The sequence below is a fragment of the Lonchura striata genome, chromosome 4, assembly GCF_046129695.1.
Source record: "Lonchura striata isolate bLonStr1 chromosome 4, bLonStr1.mat, whole genome shotgun sequence".
In the NCBI taxonomy this organism is placed as follows: Eukaryota; Metazoa; Chordata; class Aves; order Passeriformes; family Estrildidae; genus Lonchura; species Lonchura striata.
The window spans coordinates 18,826,036-18,846,410 of NC_134606.1; the positions used below are offsets into that span (position 1 = coordinate 18,826,036).

A 20,375-nucleotide genomic window follows, 5' to 3' on the forward strand; every position below is an offset into this window, starting at 1 on the left:
TGCATCATAAATAATTTAAAAACTGTCAGCAGCCCAGCCCTCTGGTACTGTCTCGAGCTAAAATTTTAATACCTGATTATGTTTTTTGTGTGTGTACTGTGTTTCTGTAGTCAATGTTCATTTATGAGAAATTGTCATATGCTCAGTTTCTAGAACTAAGATGAGTAGTTTACTAAAAACAGTAGTTTACCTTAACCTACTTAAAGCTGTGTTTAAAAGTAAACAAACCTGTGATAGAGTATTAATTTAAGCAGGTTTTTCTTGAATACAAATTTGCTTAAGACGTTTTGGTTTTCTAGGCTCTGGGTACTTTCTCCTTAAAAGGAGAAACTTTGTGAATGTCGTCTGAATGCTCCTTCTCACTTTACAGTTTAGAATAAAGGAAGGGGTTAATTGTATGCAATTATGAAACGTGTGATAATGTTACAAAGATAAGGGAACAGTTTTTCTCAGTTCCATCTAGTGGCTCTGTGAACTGAATTACTTAAATTTAGAGTTTCTTGCAAGTTAAATATATTATTTAGAAAGGAAATTTCCACACAAATGTTATATTTTTAATAGTAAATAACTCCTTGTGGCTCCCCATGATATTTGTCAAGAATATCTCCTGAACGGGGTGTTTTTTTTTTTTTTTTTTTTTTTTTTTTGGTTTTTTTTTTTTTGTTTTATTTGTTTGTTTGGGTATTTTAAAAAATATGTAGTCTTTGATGAATGAGCGAATGGCTCAATAACTGATTATTTTAAAGATATACTCAGTTTTCATGTAGAAGTATGTTCAGTGAGCTTCACTAGGGAATTATAAACTTTGACTAATAACTTTTGTCAATCTGATTTTTTTTTTTTGTCCCAGCCACAGGCTTTACTTGAAATTCATTCCTCCCTTCTGCCCTCACTAGATGCACTAAGTAGGTGGGTTTTCTGTTTTTATGCCTTGATCTAAAGCATATAAAAAGAATCTTTTTATCTGGTAGTCTGGAAATGACAAGCTTGATTAGTTTTTCCTCATTTTGAAGTGTTACACAGTATTTTCATTTGAAGAACAACAAACAGGAAATACTATACTGTTAACAAATAAAAAGCATATACAAATCAAGTGTTCTGTGATGAATTTGAAACAAATATGAAAGGTAGTTATTCTGAGTAGGAGTCTTCCTTCTACCATAGTTCTAATTCTAGATTGCTGTATATAGTAGGTTGCAAGGTAACTTCTTGCTGTAACATTGTATGTCTATATGAAAACACTGCTGGCAGTGAAAAATTATTTTAATTGCTTGAAGTATTAGAAATTGTTTTGAAGTGAAAATGAAATTGCTTTTTTTTTAGTGCCAAGTACTTTTTATTTTGCTAAATAAAAAATTTAGATTATATAATATCATATAGCTGCAAAATTTATATTGTTAAGTGTCAGGATGGAAAAAATATATTTATATTCTTTCCTACTGGTGGATTTTAGTTGCAAATGAAATGTATGGAGACAGTTTTGTCTTTCCCAGAGTATATTTTTAATTTTTATTGGAGAAACTTAACTTTTCCAGTATTTTTTTGGAACCTGGCTGCATCAGTCTCTTGTTCATACCTGGTTCATGTTCTCTGAATATATTTGCTAAAACTATCTGTGCTGTAAAAGGTATTTTAGTTACTTTGGAAGCAACACAGTAATATGTCAGTCTGAAATACAGATAAGAGCCACTGAGAAGGATTCCACTAACTTCAGTGCATGAGTCTATATTACGTATTCACTGGGATTTCATTCCAAGGCTGCATTTAAAATAATGGTTTTGGTCTTGTGAAGCTCCACTTCCAATAACTGGTTTTACAGTGGCAGTATTGCAGGCAGGGGCTGGGGACCTGTACCTCTGCAGCTTTAGAGGATGTTCACCTTGTGGCTGGTTTAACTTGACTTGAAATGGGTTGTTTCTGCAGGAAGGGGTGCTACTCCTTTGTGCTTGTTGCCTTCTCTCCCTCCTTGCCTCTTTTGTGTGTTCTGCCTGCTCTCTTACTATGTCTGGAGGTGGACTGCTTGGGGGAATAGATTGAGCTGAAAGCTGGGGTGTTTTTCATCAGGATCAGGTCTTTGCTTCAGTTCGGTGCACAGCTGCACAACAGTATCTTGTGTGGAGATAAAAGTGTTGGGGAAAATGATTATCCACCGTTTGAGTGGAAGCCAACACATGCCAAGTAAATAGCAGTTGAGAAAGGTGGGTGAGGGAAATTTAGCTTACAAAAAGAAACATTTTACCCAGATGTTAGCAACTGTGAATCTGAAAAATTACATTTTGAATTGATAAGGAAGTACTTTGGCTATCCATAGCACTTGGATTTTAGATTAGCAGTAGAGCCATGATTTTAGTAGGGCTTCTTAAAGAGATTAGTTATTGTAGATGATAGTAACTTTGCTTGCAGAAAAATGGATGGTTTGGAATGAAACTTTTGTTTTGGGAGTTAATTTGTTTTTTCTATTGATTTATTGTAAGAGACATATCTCAAAATTAAAATTGCTTGCCAAGCATAATTATTTACTTCTACTATTTGAAACTGATGAAATGTGATTTTATTAATACAGGATAATAAGAACATGTCCCATTCTGATTTCGCTGTAGATGTTTGAAAGCTAAAAAAGCCCACTTATCTGAACTCTAAATGCATCCAATTGACTACTTTAAACACTTTGTTATAAAAGAATCCAAGTAAAACTACTTTGTTTTGTTTATTGAGTAAGCATCCTAAGAAACTATGCATCTGTGATGTGTTATTCTTTTGTCTCCAGTGCACTCAAAAGCTTGTTTTATGTTGCCTCGTGTGTGTTTATAGTATCCCATGAACAGTAGTCAAGGATCTAATTTCTCTTGATGCTGGTAAGATTTCCTTACTCCAACAGAGTGAAAGCTCTGTGATCAGGTTCACAGAAATCACTGTTTTCTTACAAACCAGCAGTGAACAATCCCGTGCTGTCCTAGAAACAAAAAGGATGCATCTTCACAGTACTTGGTGGTTACAAATGGAGCATCAGAAATTACTGGAAGTTTGGTGTGTAGTGGGGTGGTGAACTGGGACAATCCAAGCTGCTGTTGCTTGCACAGTTCTCTGAAAGTATTTCATGATGCTGTGATCCTGTCAGAGTGATGAGATGGTAGTGTTCACATGCAAAAGAGTGGTGCAGGGAGAGAAAAGAGGAAGGAGCTTGAGCTTACTTTAACGAGTGCTTTTGTACCATTAAGTGTATACTTAATGTTGATTTAACTGATTAAATAGATCTCTGATTAGCTGTTATACTTGAGATTTTTGGGAGTAGTTGTGGATTGTTCTTTGGAAAAAGCTTGGGTGTTGGTCAGGAAGAAATACTATGAATTATGAATACAGAGCAATAGAATATTAATCATTGTCTCTTGAAAGGATACGTAAAACTAGAAAATATACAGAAACACAGAGAATACTCTTGAGTTAGAAAGGATCTGGAGGGATCACTGAGTCCTGCCTCTAGGTGAATGATCCATACTGTGGCTGAACCCACAACCTTGGTGTTACTACAGCCATGCTCTAACCAGCTGAGCTAAGATACTTGAATCAAGTTTGCCAGTGCTTTTTGTGTAAGATAAGCTAGTAGGACTTCTTGGTGTTGAAAGACCTGCCCTGTGGCTGTAGTTCTTCAGAAACTAAAGGCACCTGCAATTTAGTCCTTCAGCATGTCTTCTTCCTCATTCTGAGCAATTTAATTGTTGGGTTCATTTTTTGCTGGAGTAATATACTGCAATTAGCTAAGTAAAGGTTGAATGAACACTGGCTGGAAGCAAGGAAGGCCAAGAGGGGGAGGGAGGGATGGAAACTCACTGCGACAGCCAGATGGGTTTCGAGTCTTAGGAGGGAGATGGCAAGGGTGTGGTAGGCCCTATTTTGGAATAATATATAATATATATAATACAAAGCAGGCAAATATAAGAAAACTGGTTCCTATTTTCATGCTGTGAGCCCGGGAGGCACTAATTGTAAAGTCAGCAGAATGTTTGAAAATAGATATGTCTTGCCCCACTTCCCAATTTCCAGGCTGAAGTGGGGGAACATGTGTGCATGAACAGGTACAGTTGAGCTAGAAATTTCTTTGCAGTGAACTGTTTTGATAAAGAAAAATGTGTGGTTTTGGGGAAAAACTGTTGCCATCACCCTCTGTACGGCACCATTTGCTGCTAGATAGTCCTTGGCAAGATTGAGTTTGGTGGACACCTTTGAGTAAAAGTGGCTATTTCACATGTTTTTGCTAATCTTCTGTGAAACTACAGGTATGACTGTGTTGCTTGAGACAAAACAATTTGACAGTATAACTGCCATTTCCATTAACATTAATTTTTCTTTTTGTGCAAATGTTTAAAGTGATTGCTAAAATAGAAAGCATAAGGGTAAAGTACTTAAAGGAGAATGTCATAATGTTGCAGTAAGCTGCATCATAATTTAGGTGGTTAGGTTTTGGGAGGTGTGACTAATTTGGTGTTTTCAGTTTGAGGACTAGCAAAATTTTTGCTGATATTGACTTACTACTTTTAAAATTGATTTTTATTGAACTATGTTTCTGCTGTTGATTTGTATTGGTTTGCAGTCTCCTAACACTGAAATTTCTTTCCTGCCAGAAGTTATCAAAATTGCAATGACTTTTTTTGCTTTTGATTTTCTTTCTTAGTTCATACTTAGTTTTCTGTACCCAAAAGGCTGTCAGCAGCACATTAACATTCTTACAAAAGCCAAAGAACAAGACAGCCATTGCCTTGTTGCCCAAATTATTGTTTTTGTTCTTTAAATATGAATGTAATAGTTGATTGTTCATTTGAATATATGTTCTTTACATTTTAATAGAAATGTTTTAAGAAGTGCTTCTTTAGTTCTGATAATTTGTTGTTTGCTACTGTATTTTGGGGTCTGTGAAGTGTTTGAGAAGACTAGGCAGGGAATAAGCATACCAACTGAATATACAGAGCTTTCAGAATACAGTAATAGTGTAACTGCCTAAAGACTGGTATTGTGGCTTGCTATCTGTCTTTGGTCTTTTACTTTCAGATCTGACTGAGTGGAGATTCTAGGCAGCTGTAAGGTTTTAGGTGATAGTGATGATTTTGCAGGTTGATCAACTAATTTTTGAAGATCATTCATCCAAATTGCTTCAGAAAATGGGCATTTGCTCTGTAGTTACTACCAGGCCACTCTTATTTGTAGGATACTGAGGGAATACAATTAACTTCTCAGACTTTGTGGCCTCCTGTATTTTTTTTTATTCAGTCCACCACCTGCCCTGTCCCCAAAGATTTATAGAGGTTATTGGAATGAGAAGGATTGTTTCACTACTTCTTGTATGATTTTGAATACTTGAAGTGAAACCATCTGGCTTTGTGTTGTGTTCTGGAAACTGACTGTAGATATGTTTCATGAATGTGTCTGGTTCAGTTTGCCTTCAAAATTTTGTACACAATTAAAATGAAAGTGGAAGTGAAACTCTCTGCTGGTAACAAGGATTTGTTGCACATAAAAATTAAGAGAAATATGATGGGAAGATTAAGGGAAAATTGTGTTTGCTTTTCTGTGTCTGTGCTGTAGTTTGAATGATCATAAAGGACAAGCTTAATTCTCCTAAGTTAATTGGGAATGTTGTAAGAGACTGATTAGAAGCTGGAAAGGAGCATGTATTTAACTATCAACAACAGACCTTGGCAAGTTTTGCATTCTGAATTTTGAACAAGACTGACTTAAATATGAAATTCTGTGTTGCTTTTTGCACACAGATGAGAATTGGAAAAATCAGCAGTAAACCACTATGGAAAACAGCATCTTATGTCCTAGGATCAGCTCAGAGGCTGCCATTTATACTACTACTTGGGCATTTCAAAGCTCCTTTTGTTTGGCTAGGTAGTGAGTTTGACCTCAGCACCTGACTACAGAACAGTCTGTATTGTGTGGAGCTAGAGCATAAATTTCCCTAAAGTTTTCTGCTTAACCCCAGGTTGTTTGATGCCTAGTGCAGAGGATAGCTCTGACTCTTTTCTTAGTGTTAGTATGTGAGCTAGGTATAAGTTAGAGATGTGGTAAAGGGTGAATTATGACGTTCATGACATTCATCAAGCACAGGTGCCAACACCAATAATGAAGTTCTCAAGGTATTGCAGTGCTAGGGCAAGGTAAATGCTGTTCTTATCCTGTGCATCTTATCTGTGCCCAAGAGTTTTAAGTAGGCTGTAATATTTGGATGAATAATGAGCCATTGTCTTTGACATGTTCACCTATTTTATGAAGTAGCCTCAACTGATAGTCTTGGGTATTTTGAAACTTGCTACTTCTTTGATGTATCTCAAACTGTTAAACAGAGAATGCTTCAAAGTACAAATTGGAGCTAGTTTGTTTGTGAATTAGGCAAAATCCCTTGATTTTACAGATTGTATTTTTCTGTTAGCAATTTAAATGGATATGAGGTTTAATTGTAATGAAAGCGACTTCAATGTTTTGTTCCTATCTTAGAAGATTTTTAAAGACAATAGGTATACCTTAATATCTGAATATAGGTCAAATAATTCTATCAGAAATGATATTTTATTTTTGTTATGGTGTCACTATCCAAAGGATGGCTTTCAGACATCCTCCAGTTCTCTCTTGGTTGTTGTTCCTTTCAGAGGAAATAGGGAAATAATGATTTGCATTTGGCAGGGCAGGCAGGAAGCTGTTTTTGCAATGCTGGGTGAAGCATTTGTGGTGGTTACTGGTGGGGTACAGGGTGCAGAGCAGAGGGAAGCAGCCAGACCAGTAGCAGCTGTTGCTTCTCACACTGGAAATATCCAGCAGTGAGCCTGCTTCCTTGGCTTTTCTGAATGGCTGTTGCTCATGCCAAGGCTATTGTTGTTATCCTGGGCTTTGAGAATGCAGCATTATTTGGGAGCTGGTGTTTCATACCATGCAAACTTCAAGATGTGGTTGGAAAAGCGTATTTGCATAGCATTTACTATGCAGTTTCCTGCTTCACCTAGTCATATTAATTTAATTTGTCATTTAACATTGTTGAGTTTGTAGGGCCTAGAGGTGTTGAAGTGCATACCCATGGTTTTACTGAGCAGAAGCTTTAGGGATAGGATTCATTTCAGGTCTTTTGAGGTGTCAGCATCTGGGCTCCATCTGTAATAGACTAAAATTGTTTTAATTGTTTTGTTGTGAGATAGGAAATGCTGTTTGGATCTTGCCACTAAGTCTGCTCACTGTGTCAGATTTCTGTTGAGTGTGAAGATGACAGTTCAGATACAGGGAAAAACATATTGCTCATCTCGTTTATATGAGAACTATTTTAAAAGCAGTGCTTTATTCTGTTTAAGGATATATGTTTATATGTAAACTTAAATGTTCTTTTGAGTCAGGGATTTTTGCCATATTTCTTTAATGTCTTAAAGTTTTTTGAATGCTACAGAATGAATAATTAATTTGATATTTATGTTTGCAATGCTCACTAAGTGCACTTAAGTTTTGTTTCCTCTGTTACTTAGTTTGAAAATGTTGCAGGATAAGGTTTCAGCCAATCAGTAATACTACCTAGGAAGCTATAGTTAATATGTTACTCAAGGAAAGGGAAGTGGTGTTAACTCCTCCTCATCTTTGATAGCCTTTTTAGCAATAATTTATTACTTTCAGGAGGTTTGAGACTTCCTAGTATATAGTTTATTTACTAGAGAAGATCAATGCTTGAATTCACTTCAGCTTCTGAACTGTTTTACAAACTTCATCTGAGTTGCAGCGTAACAGAATATTTAGGATGTAATGTTTCCTAAAATATTTGGTAAATTCTTTTTAAAATGTCTTACCTGTTGTATGTGTCTTGCCTTGCCTTCTTAACCCCAACAAATCCTGTACATATTTTATATCTTCTGATTGTGTACCTCGAGAACCCTTAACAGGCCTTCTCAAGTCATTTGGTTTACCACTTACTTTTGGCTTCAAGCTAAGAATGGAACAGGAATACTGAAAAGGTTTGATGCAGGAATTGTGTAGGTCTTGTAAAATGCTGGGTGCAAGAGTACATAACTGAAAATGCCACATAGATTCCAGAAAGAATTTCACTGATTTTTGTTTGGGGAGCATATAAGATGCACAGCTGGTTTTAGAACCTTCTGCCTGTGTTCATAAAGAGTGTCAGAAGTAAAGAGTAGACTGCCATCAGCCAATGTGGTTCTGAAAACTCTTAGCAGATAAGACTGAAGCAGAGCTATGGAAAAAAGAAAGAATAATTCCACCTCTGCATTAATTGCATCAAGGAACTTAAAGTTACACTTTGTACTTCATAGCAGAATGTTGTGCTAAATTAGAAATGGTGATATGCTCGCCCACAATTGTTCAGTATCATGCAGCTGTGATTGGCTTAGTCACAGGCAGAGTGCTGGGCTGCCTACTCTGCCTTTGGAGCTACCATAGCCCTGGAGTTGCTCTGAGTGGTTTATTACTGTTCATTTTTGGTTTTTTTGCAGTCAGAAGGATGAGAGTTGTGGGCAGTGCCTTTTTTTCTGATGCCATAGACTTGACTTTGAAAGATATCAGAGAGACAGAGAAAACCTGGAATCTTCAAGAATTTTTGGTAACATAATTTGCAGCTTGTTAGGAGGCTACAGTTGCCCCATGTTTGAGGATCTTCTTGAAGCTGTTGGGAATATCTGACAGGATTCTCCTGAGTGGCTGTTCACTTCTTTGGACTAACGTTGGAATCTGCAGGAACTCTTGCCTGTTATCTCTGATTAATGCAAGTTGTAATAGATGAACATTTATTCCCAAGTTCTGCCCTGTAATTCTGAGCACAGCAAATGTTTTTCATGTTATTAGGGTTTCTAGAAATCTTCTGGGCAGCTCTTTATATGCAAAAATTTTAACAACTAAATATTTTTAGGAGTAATGATTTTTCTAGTATATAATTATTTACTTTGTCATACAATTAAAAATATATGTCTTTTTGTTTGGGGAAAACTCTGGCTTTGTATGCCTATCTAACATTACCTTCACTTTTGTTCTTTTCCTCAGTTGAATGTCCAATGGAACTTGCTAAGCAATGGGTTAAAAAAATTCCAGAAGTAGATTTCTGTGCAGATTTTCCTTTTATATTGTTTATAAAGTAGTTCAGTTCAGATAGAGGGTAAATGATGTGAGGGTGAGTACTTGAGAAATCTGTTCTTAATAAATATGATGCACAGCCATTTAGATTAGTTAAGGCTGTATTACCGTCTGTCTTTATTTTAACTTTTTGTGATTTCTGCCCAATTACTAATGCCTGTATTATTGAATATATGCAAAAAGACTGTTTAATGCAGTGTGACAGTGTTAACATCCCAAACTGGGACTTTGCTTATGTATAGTGATGCTAGTAAATAACTGAATGTTCAATATTCCATAATTAAAAGTAGCACAGTCTACTTTCAGCAAAAGGTGTGTCAAAGTTTTAACTCTTCCATTCTCTCCATGCACCTGCTTTCTGCAGTATGTGATGTCCCAGCCAGCTGTCACTGTTGCCCAACCCGATTGTAGAAAGAGGAGAGTAACTAAGGAGAGGTTGCCAGTCTGGCCTAATGAATGTTCAACAGAAGATAGAGACTGAACATGGGTAGAGCAACTAAGTAAAAGTTGTCAGTGGAATAAGGCATGGGCTGAGAAAAACTCTGTCACGAGAGGGTAGCAAAGATTGTCCACGCTGTTCCATTGTAAAAAATTGTGAGTTATTTTTGCATTTGTTTAGGGAAAAAACTCCTGGCCATTAATGGCATACTAGCCTAAAGATATACAGGTGACAGATTTGTTTTGTGTAGGGCTAAAGGGTTGCATACACAGTTCCCAGCAGTAAAGAAGTCAGGAAGCTGTGAAATGTTGCTTTGGATTATTCCTTGTCTCCCATTCTTTTGGTGTATTTGTTCATGTAAGTAAATAATACTTTTTAGCTGTATAAATTTTATAACTGTAGAAGAAACAATCATAAGGCAAAACAGAAATGCTAAATTAAGAAACATCTTTAATTATGTTGTAGAAACATCTTTAATTATATTGTTTATTTTTATAGGAAAAATATGGTGGCTTTGAAATTTTCCACTCTGAGGGTGCCTGACAGGTTACATTGTGTATTTTTTATTCTACTCATGGCATATTCTTGCATACTTTTGTTTCGTGCCTGGAAGTTCTTAGCTAATTCACTGACAAAGCACCTTTGTGTTTAGAGTAGGTTTACTTTTTTAAAAAACTTGGTTTAGCAGAATTTATTTTAGTGTACTCATGAGAACAGATTGTCCAAAAATCAGTAGTACTGAAAATATGCTGCAACAAACCCTAAAGGTTTTCCACTTTGCTGTACGTAATTTAGCCTTACTTACAATTATTTGTTTTGTTCCAGAGACTTGAATAACAGACAAGGAGAATGCATGTATCATATTCCTCTCCTAACCCATTTTAAATAAATTAATTAATGGAATGAAATTTTGGATATAACTGTAGATCTTCACAGACTATCAAATTATCGTATTCAGAACAAAGTGGTCTTGGGCACTATTTTTACTGCTTTCATGAAAGAATTAACTTGCTTGCATTTCTGCTGAGCATCTATCACTGTCATCTGTTATTCAGAAGCATATTGCTAAAATTTCTCTTCCTGATGGGACAGAGGATTCAGGTTCTGTGGGATAAGCTTTAATTAAAACATTGGTATCTGCTTTTTTATAAGCAAAAAGCCATGTTTATTATCCATGCTGGTGTAACGTAGAAATCCACAGAGGCTCTTGAGGGGGCTGTATTTTTTCCAGAGACTGCTCTGTCAGACAAAAACTGATGCTATTCACAAATAGGATTTTAGGCATGCGTGCTTTCCCTCCTTCACCCGTCCATAAGTAACTGGTTAAAATCTTGTTTAACAGCCTAATCATTACATTACAAATTCAGAAAACAAATAGCATATCTAATATCTTGAAATAACCATCTGCCTGGGGCTTGAGAAAGGGTATTGCAATAGGTCTAGTGCACAGCAATTTAATATAATTCTTCCTAACAAAAAACAATTACTAAATGCCTTGTGTCCTGAACTGTGAAGATGTGTTCCAGACTCCTTTAATTTTATCTCACCCCATATAAACATGGCTTTATGTTCCATCATGTAGATCTCATTTAGAAAAAAAATCGGTGTCTTGGACATTATGATCAATAGATCTCACAATCATAACTGTGTATTAAGGCATTTATGTAAAGACAATTTGTGTCTAGTTTGTATCTTTTTTTTTTAGCTAGGATATTTTCAAAATACTGTCAATTGGAGAATAACTTTATTTTCTATTGTATGCTTTTGGTTTGCTTCCTTTCACTTTATCTGTTGTATGCTTTTGGCTTGTTTTTCTTCTCTGTTTTCTCTCCTATGCTTTTTTGCTTATGAAGACTTCCCCTTTCTTTGAAATTATGCTGATTCTGTTTAGAGATGAGCAGAGCAGTATGCTGTACTCAAGCAAGGAAGGTGTAATTACCTCTGCTTTTCTCTGTTTAGCAACTTTTAATAGCTGCTTATTAAGCAAACAATGTAATAGAGTTAACACTAATTAGCAATCTTTCTGGTAAGAAGTTCTCAAAAACATTCCAATATGTTTAATTACCTCAGGTGACTTAGTGTGCCAGCAATGGTCAGCTGTTCTGCCTCTTCCCCTCCACATCTCCCTCTGCAGCTCAGACTTGAATTTCTCTGCAAATTGTCGTAGATGATGTTTTCTGCTAACACGTTTTCCTTTGCCAACAACAAAATTCAGTAGGAAGAAAGAAGATTGTTATGCTCTGTGTCATTTCTGCAACTGAACTTGTAGCTCTCCCGCAGGAAAAAAGAAAGTTGGTGTTTGTTTCAGGCATAAACTGGTTGTAAGTCTCTGAATACAAAGAAGTGCTTCATACTTTGTGTTCAATATTTCTCTGATGTATTTGTATCCTGTCTCTGAAGATTCTTTTGTTTGGTTCTACATGTTGTACTGTCTCTTCTATTGAGTGCAACATCTTATGAGAAGGATTGTGTGTGATCTACTGGCTGTTGAATGTGTCTACAGGTGAAATGAGAGCTTACCTTCAAGAAAGAAAGTCAATATTTTTCACACAGAATTGAATGCAGCTGTTTTTCTCCTAGAACATATGTATGCAATATTTATTATATTGATGAGGGAAGAGAAAATGCAAGGTGCTCTGGTAGGCTGAGTTTAAAAAGGCCCATTATGAGGAGGGGTAATTTCCCCATATTTGGTAAACATGTTGTGTTAAATACCAAACAATTGGAGGGACATTGTGTCAGGAATCTGTTGGCTCTGTGTGACCAAGCATTCCTGTTTATCCAAACAAGGCAAAATTTTCCTGATTTCTGCTAAAACATTTCACATACCAAATGATGAATGGCATCACATTTTTTTTTAGGGGTAACTCCTATTAAGAAGAAACATTTATGTATTATGCATATTTATGCACAAACCGTCTTTGGTAATGTTGCTTAGATTCTAGTGAGTTACTGTATCTCCAGTTGAATATGTAATTATGGATATATTATTTCCTTTAGTTTCAACACATTTCTTGTCTCTCTCTTGTCTCCTAACAGAAAGGAAAGTATTTTCCTGGCTGTGAACCGAGTTGCAAAACCACAGGCTGGTGATTATGTTCACTGTGCAAGTCCTGCTTGAGGCTTTTGCAAGCTGAGTTAAATATTTGCACCTATGCAGAGAAACTCAAAACTGACTTATGAAATCATCTTTCTGTTATCTTCTTGATTAGTTAATGGTGCACCAAAGGCTGCAGCTTCAGCTTGTGCTGCAGTGTGTTCTCCTGTTTTGTGCTTGTGCAGGGGACCCGGGGTGGCTGGGCAGGAGCTCTGATCAGAGTAGGGATGATGCTCATGAGAAGAGAGAGGTTTTCCAGTTTGGAGTCTGAGGTGACAGGAAGACCCAATGCAGCAGGCATGGCTGTATGTTTGACCTGATTTCCTTGTTTCTGCTTCAGGCCTCTCTGAGGTGTGGCTTCTATCAGCCACATCTTCATGTGGGTGGGTAATTTGCTACGCTGCAGAAACAGATTAATCAGACCCATGTACAGTGTGCAGGCAGAGCAGCATGCAGGTGGCACTCTTAGGTTTGGATCAAGATAATAGGGTTCATTGAACAAATTCTAACTTGTATTTTTTGAAGGATAAATGTAACATGAAACTGTTGTCCAGGTTTGTTCTAAGTTGCCATCTGGCTTATGTTCAACAAGGTAGAAAACTGATCTTAAAAACTTTTCCTTACTTTGGTTTTACTGGGCTATTGCAGGTGTTTTTCATATGTAGGTCAATGGGCCTGTGCTCAGGTATTGTTACATGAACTTGGCATATAGTGATGTGGTTTATTATGTAGCAATACATATGGGAATAAAATATTGTGAGAACATGTACATCTTCAAATCCCATTTGTATCAAGATGTGTGTGTGAAAAATTGGGTTAAAATCCTGTCTTAATTTTAATTTTCTGTACTTGCTTGTGTTTTGTTTCCTCAAATATCTTTTATTTAGCAATTAATGTACACTCTTCTTTGTGCCCATGTGTGTATTTTTTTTTGTGCATATGTAGAAGTATACAATTCTGAAAAATGCTGATCTAATTTGAAAAGTGCAAGTGGATATTAAAGCATATAAAATATTATCTCCTTTTATGAAAGTTGTTACCCTCTCTTTTTTGGAGCTATTTCAAAAGGCCTGCAGGTAGAAAGCCCTTTCAGGTAAGGAAAGCATGTGCTTGTGTTTATTAAAGGAGTTTTTTTTACAAAGTGTATATTAAGTTGCATATGCTAGAAAGTAGGCAGGAATTAGGAATTAGGTGTTACTTGTTTTTAGAATAAAAGAAATAGTAGCGTTTAGAGTAAAAAGCTGTGAAAATTCGCGTTTTGGAGCTAGTTATTTCATTTGTCACCTCATTGGTCTGCATTTGTGGAATTGCCTATTCTTGTTTGGCCTGGAAAGGCACACATAAATGATGGCAAAAGAAAGGATTCATTTAAAGGCAATGCTTTAGTAGCATCACAGATTGCATTTTTAGTAAAGTAGTATTTTTTTTTTATTGTCTCTGTGTGTATTTGCAAAATTTTATTGCAGTTTAAAAAATTGTAGTTGGCTCTCAACTTTTTATTGAAGTTGTGGGTTTTTATGTTTTCTGTTGTTTGACAGTTACTGTAAATTTTTGGTTATCTGTACTTGGAATAGTATATACTTCATTTTTGCCTCAGTCTAGTGCTCTTGCAGTTGTGTCTTTGGCTTTTAATAGTAATGTAATATTTATTTTAATTGCCAAGCTAAAGGAATTCTATTAATCAGGTTTTACTACAGCACATAAACCTTTGTAAGGGATCACTAAATCATTAACCATGTAGTCTTGTATCAAACAACTGAATTTAAAGAACACCAAGTTTGTTTGTTGTAACTTACTTGTCGTATCCCAAGTGTAAGTTTGTGTTTTTCTGTTGGAATAATTACACTTCTTAGGAAAAAAAAAAAAAAAAAAGGAACAAAGAAGCTGTTAGTGCAGAGATTAAATTTTTTGCCATAATTTATATTATCTGCTAACTTCTCTATTCTCAAAGCCTGTAGATTTAAAAGCCCAACAAAACTTGCAATTGTTTCCACCAATACATTTAGTAAACTTAAACAACATTTGCTGCATTGATTTCTCTCTTAGTTTGTTGCTTGAGACTGATTAAGTACTGTTACTTAGAAATGCTAATAGTTTTATTCTGCTTACTAGGTGAGCTACTCCTGGCAAGTTTGAGAGACAAAGTTTTGGTTGATTGATTGCATTAAAGCCTACCTTTAGGCAATGCCCATGCTCAGTGTGCAGTTCCATGGAACAGCTGATGCTGTTGGTTGGAATTCTTTTCAGTGTTCTGTGTAAGTCCTGAATTTGCTTCAGGATTTGCACCTTCTGTAAGGTGTTGCTGTAGGTAGCTACAAAAAAATGAGCTCTGAGCTCAGTATTTTTCATATTAAGGTAGAACTTGTCTACCTTAATATGATACCTTCTCTACTCCCTCCTAGTTTAACAACTGAACTCTATTGGAATAGTTTTGGGTTTTCAGGGCATTGTTGGTTGCATTAATTCTTTATATTGGTTTCAGTATATCTGATTTCAATATATCTGATTTTGTTGCTTCTTTTTATTAGTGCATTTCATATATGGAATAATTTCAGGAGCTTTCCATTCAAAATATGGATAAAGTTGAATGTTATCTTGAGTTGCAAATAATTTGTGCAATACACTGAATGGTTTTTGTAAGATGCTTTTGTTACACTGCTCTTAAATAGATCAATGAAATTGATGGTTTACTATCTTGTCTCTTTTCCTACTATTTCCATACTCTCCTCTTTTCCTTCCCCTGCTTTTGACTGCAACTTAGCCAACAGCATCTTGAAACTTATTTTTGATCACAACTGCAGTTGTAGTGCAGTAACTTACGTAACACTTTTTCATTAATTACTTTTTTGGCTTGCAAAAACATTTTGAAAAAAGCCCGTATTTTCTTCCATTCTCCTTCTGCATGTGAAAATTGCTGATTCTTCTCAAAATGTTATAAAACTTGGTAAATGCCATAATGCCATATAAAACTTTTTGACTGTATTAATCCCCAGAGAATCGCAGATGTCACTGTTATTAAATCACTGAAAGGAAAGGTGAGGCTTCTTACCAAAACTATGTGGAATTTTAGTGGAACTTTATAAAACTAGCAGTGTCAGAGAATTTTTTGCTCTAGCCATGGGACAAATGTGTATGCTTTTGTAATAGATCTCACTTAGAAGTGTGGGTTATCATTTATTTTGGGCTAGATATGGCCATGCAGGTGGATTTTTAGTTTTTTGCCTTTATAAGGTTGTGCATACAAAATGTCTCCTTGTGTAAAAAGCAGTTCTTTAAGAACTGCAAGGTACAAAGCAATTTTATACAACATACTGTAGCTTTACACAAATCCTAATTTTTGAACAAACATGCCATTCTTTTTGAGATGGATTCTTTCTTCTGGATGTTTATTGCCCTATTTTCAAGCTCTGGGCTTCTACAGGAATATCAATTTTTGACACCCTCTTAGCATGCTTTAAGTTCCAGTAAAATTCATCTCTCTTCATTAAGTACAATGTATTGGTTCTAACTGATGTGATGGTAAGAACATACAGATTTTGCCAAGGCATTGCTTAGGAGAAGTTTATTTATATTCATGAATGAATGAATACAGACTTTCTTTACTATTGACACGAGATACACGAGATGCTGAAAGGAAGTAGAACTTGTGCACAGATAATTCTGTTTGGGATTTGATCAGGACTTTCCAAGGGTTTCTTCAGCCTTACCTTGTTTCTTGTTCTGTTCTAATTTACCTTGTGCTTTGGGATGTAAATGTGCTGTGCCAGTAACTTCTTTAGTACGGAGTGCTTCCTAGGAGCATTCTAGGAAATAGGGTGAGGATACAAGATTTCATAAATAAGGATGACATTTTTATTTGTATTTGTGATTTGGAGTCCTCAGCATCAGGGGGTAGGGGAGGAAATGATGATGCCACAGTTGTTATTGTGGGATCTTCCTTTGCAAAGTGGTGATAGATGCTGATTGAGAAGGGACCACTAAATGTCAAACTTGTGCTTTGGGTAGGAATGTCACTATTGCAAGAATATATAACTTTGGCCAGCTCCCAAATGCTGAAGACAAGTACATTTTGAGACTTGCTTAAAAGAAAGATTTCAAAATTAATTTCTGACATGCCTGGATGGAAGACTTTCCTTTAATGCCTTGACACCTTCTCCTTTAAACAAATCTTAAGAATACCAAATTTAAATTTTAAAGAAGAAAGAAAGGATGAATTGAGAACTTACTTGATGATTACTAAGCTAGTAGGAAAGTGGGTCAGTAGCATAGTCTGGTGTAGGCTGTATGTAATGTTGTCATAGGTAAAGGAAGTGAGAAAACCTGCATCTGGTTACAATATGGTGAGTGTACAAAGATCTTAATTTACAATGATATCTCTTCGAAGTAAACTATTAAAGCTGTGGTTTTCAAAGTTGTGTTCTCTTTTCATGATAGGCTCATTTTTGTCACTTAGGCAAATACGCTGTTCTTTTGTCTCCAGCATGTTTTCTCTAGAGAAAATTCTTGAATAGGAGTGAAATTTTTCTGAGCATATTCTCTGGTTTGAAAAATCTTGATTTTTTTTTTATAGTATTAACTGAGTAAGTTTAAAAATGTTTTAGAGGCAGTGTTATTTGGCTTTGGTTTGACATTGGTAGTAAAATTTCACTTGCATGAAGAGAACTTCAGCAAATGTATTAAATGTCAGCAGAGGATTTTTTATGTTTCTCTGTTTTCATAGTAACTGGAAACTTCTCCAAGTGTTACCTTATATGTGTTAATTAAAATTTTAGTAAAGAAATTAAATTAATGAAGGGAGAAAACTATTTCCTTTGTTGTTTAGCAGAGCAAATAGAGAATATAGCATTTTGTTATGAGCAGTAAGGCATAAATATGCTCCCCATTTTCTGGTATCAGGTGTATGTTGATTGTACTCAGTATTTTCCAGAAATACAGAATAGAAAAACACTGCCTGCCCTCAGCATATGACTTGGCTAAAATGTGCTTTAAAATTGTTACAGACAGAAAAAGATTTAAAGCAAAGATTTACAGCCGACAACACTGTGTTGGTATAGAAAATACTAAAACATTTGTGCTGGTTGTTAGATGTGACTTACATGGAATAGTTGTTTATTTGGATGACAGCTTTTAGGGTATTGCATTTAGGGCATGAGAACAGACCTTGGAGATAAAGCCTGGAATATGTATGTTTCTTATAGTGGAATAAATCAAAGTGAAATTACAAGGCAGAATACCAAACATATTTCTCAGAGATGTGAATGAACAACTTCAGATGTATTTTATTGCCTATGAAAGCTATAGCCCAGCAACAGGACACCTCACAAAACAAGACAGAAATGCTAACATAATTGAAAACAATTCTGATTTATTGAAATTGGTTTTTTTCTATATGTTCTATTTGTAGTGTATTTCTGTGGGAAGCAGGATCACATTTCTTGTGAAATTAACTTCCCGTGGTTTTTGAAAATGGAGTCTAATTGAATGTGTTGAAGTAGAGTTAATCTTTGATGGTTCTGGTTTATTTTTGTTTATGTTTAATGAAGGGCAAATGCCTTTTTTAACTTTAGGAAGTTGCTTCCTTTTTGATATTGAAAATGATGGATTGCCTGTATGTGTTGCTACTTGATACATTAAGAGGAGGTAATGTAGTGGAAACACTTGTCTGTTGCAGTTTGACTCAGTGCCTGTTTTCCTACTGCTGTCTGGTGGGGAGAGCAAATAGCACCTTCGGTAATGCACTGCAAGAGATACAGCTCCGTTTGCAGTATGTGTCCAGGAGAGTTAAAAAAAAACCCCTAGAATATGATTTTTCATGCATTAATATTTTCAAATATATTAGACACAAATCACTGTTAGTGTTTGAATTCTTACGTGACAAAACTATACATTAAAATTTAGGGTTTAAATAAATATGTATAAATGTCATAAAGTATGTGTAATAAATCTCAGAAGAAAAGGTGTCATCATCTGGGAAAAGCACACTGCCCTTCATTTCTTCTTGACTTTTCCCAGTGTGTGTCAGGGACATACAGTGGGTTTTAAATGAGGACTGAAGAGTAGATTATATATCACCTAATGTCGTTGGTTACCTTTAAGGATTGTATATGAATGTTCTTTTGCAATTGGCTATAACTTCAATTGTCACAGTCTTAAATGATAAAAGATCTTTATACTTTCCTGCTTTTTCCTTTGAGCTTTCCTTAAGTATGTCTGTCTGTTTCTTCTCTTCAGAACGCTGCTGTCCTGTCTGCCAATAATAAAAATTTTAAAAAGCCCCTAAAGAGCAAAACAGTCCCAAACACAAACTCATTTGGCTTTGTGTAGCCAAGTGTCATAGTTTGTCAGCTTTGGGACAGATTCTGTTAATGCTGCTTTTTTTTATAGCCTTGTGTTTTTAGTTCTTAATGCATGTTCTGCCGCCAAGATTTTGGAAAAGGGTCAAAAAAGCTGGAGCTTAAATGAAGGCACAACATGAACTAGAGCAGTGTTTGGGGCAGACGTGCACCTAGGAGGCACCTGGAGCTTGCTGGTGTGTGTGTGTGGAGATGAGGTGTCTGTCAAGGCCTGCTGTTTGTGATGTGGACTGGCTGCTGCCAGAGCGGGCTGTGCCTGGAGATTTGACTTCTCCAGGCTCATGGGGAGGGCCTTGGAGAAAGGACAGATTGTTGGCTTACTGGCAGTGGTGTTTAAAACTTCTGGGAGATGTTGCAGAGATGTTTTTTTTTGAGTTTGCTATTACTTCATCTCCTGCTGTAGTGTTGCAAAAGTCTGTTTTAGGTTTTGTAAGGCTACAAAATCCACTCAAAAAAAACTTGGAAAAGCACTTAATAGTTGTTAATTGCAGCAAGTTGTCTAGGACACATCCTTGTCCTGCACCTCCTAGTAGTGAGAGCCAGGATCTGAACAATGAGGTGGAGTTTTCCACTCCAGCAGCGTAGCTGTGGTTCCCTTCCATGTTTTCAGTGGGTCGGTCCCTGCCCGCTGCTGGCGGGATTCAGTGGGAGCGTGGGGCGTGGCAGTGCCAGGGCTGTACAGGGCATCTCTCTGCTTCTGCCTGGGTTTCCTCTTCCCCTGCACCTTTGCTGTCAAAAGTGTTTGTGCAGGTGCAGAGAGATCAAATTCAGACAGAATAAGTTTCCTGATCCTTCCTGCAGCAGGATTGTACAAATGTGCTGGTGTTGGTACCAGGAAGGAGATGGTACAGGGACAGAAGTGAACAGCAGGAGCATAGAAAATTAGAAATCCTTTTAGCATTAGTATTTGGCTTATTCTGCTTTAGAGCATATGTGGAATTACTGACTTGCCTCTTCCTTGCATCCCAAAATGCTCATGCTGTTGGGGAGCAGCTGACAGTGTTTGAAGCTGTATGAGTAGCGTTTGTACAAGGTGTGTTGTTCACGCAAATGTAGAGTTTCCCTTATTGTTTTCTTCTGTATGCAATGACTAGAAATGGAATAGTATTACTTTAAACTTCTATGCAAATTATATCTAAACTCATTTTGACAGCAAGAGCCATGTGTTTGTAGCATGGACTTTTTTGTTGAACAATCAGTCTGAGATAAATCTAACATGATACAACTTACTCTAGGTTTTGGAGTTCTTGTTTAATTATTGAATTTCCTCTTTTCTCTGAGTGATTCCATTGCATGACTTTATGCACAGAGTATATGCTCAGTGTGTAATCATTGTGTAAGAACTGCCTTCTATTTTATTCACCACTTTAACAGC

General features: G+C 36.2%; 1 protein-coding gene across 2 annotated transcripts in view; it reads left to right on the top strand.

Annotated features, from left to right (window-relative positions):
* Positions 1–20,375, top strand: part of STIM2 (stromal interaction molecule 2) — a 67,233-nt gene that overhangs the window by 6,463 nt on the left and 40,395 nt on the right. The window contains exon 2 of one of the 2 annotated variants that reach the window (XM_021554408.3): positions 851–909. The exons of the other annotated variant lie outside the window; for it this stretch is intronic. The gene's annotated coding sequence lies outside the window, so the exon portion shown is untranslated. The remainder of the gene's footprint in view (positions 1–850; positions 910–20,375) is intronic. 2 annotated transcript variants of the gene reach the window in all.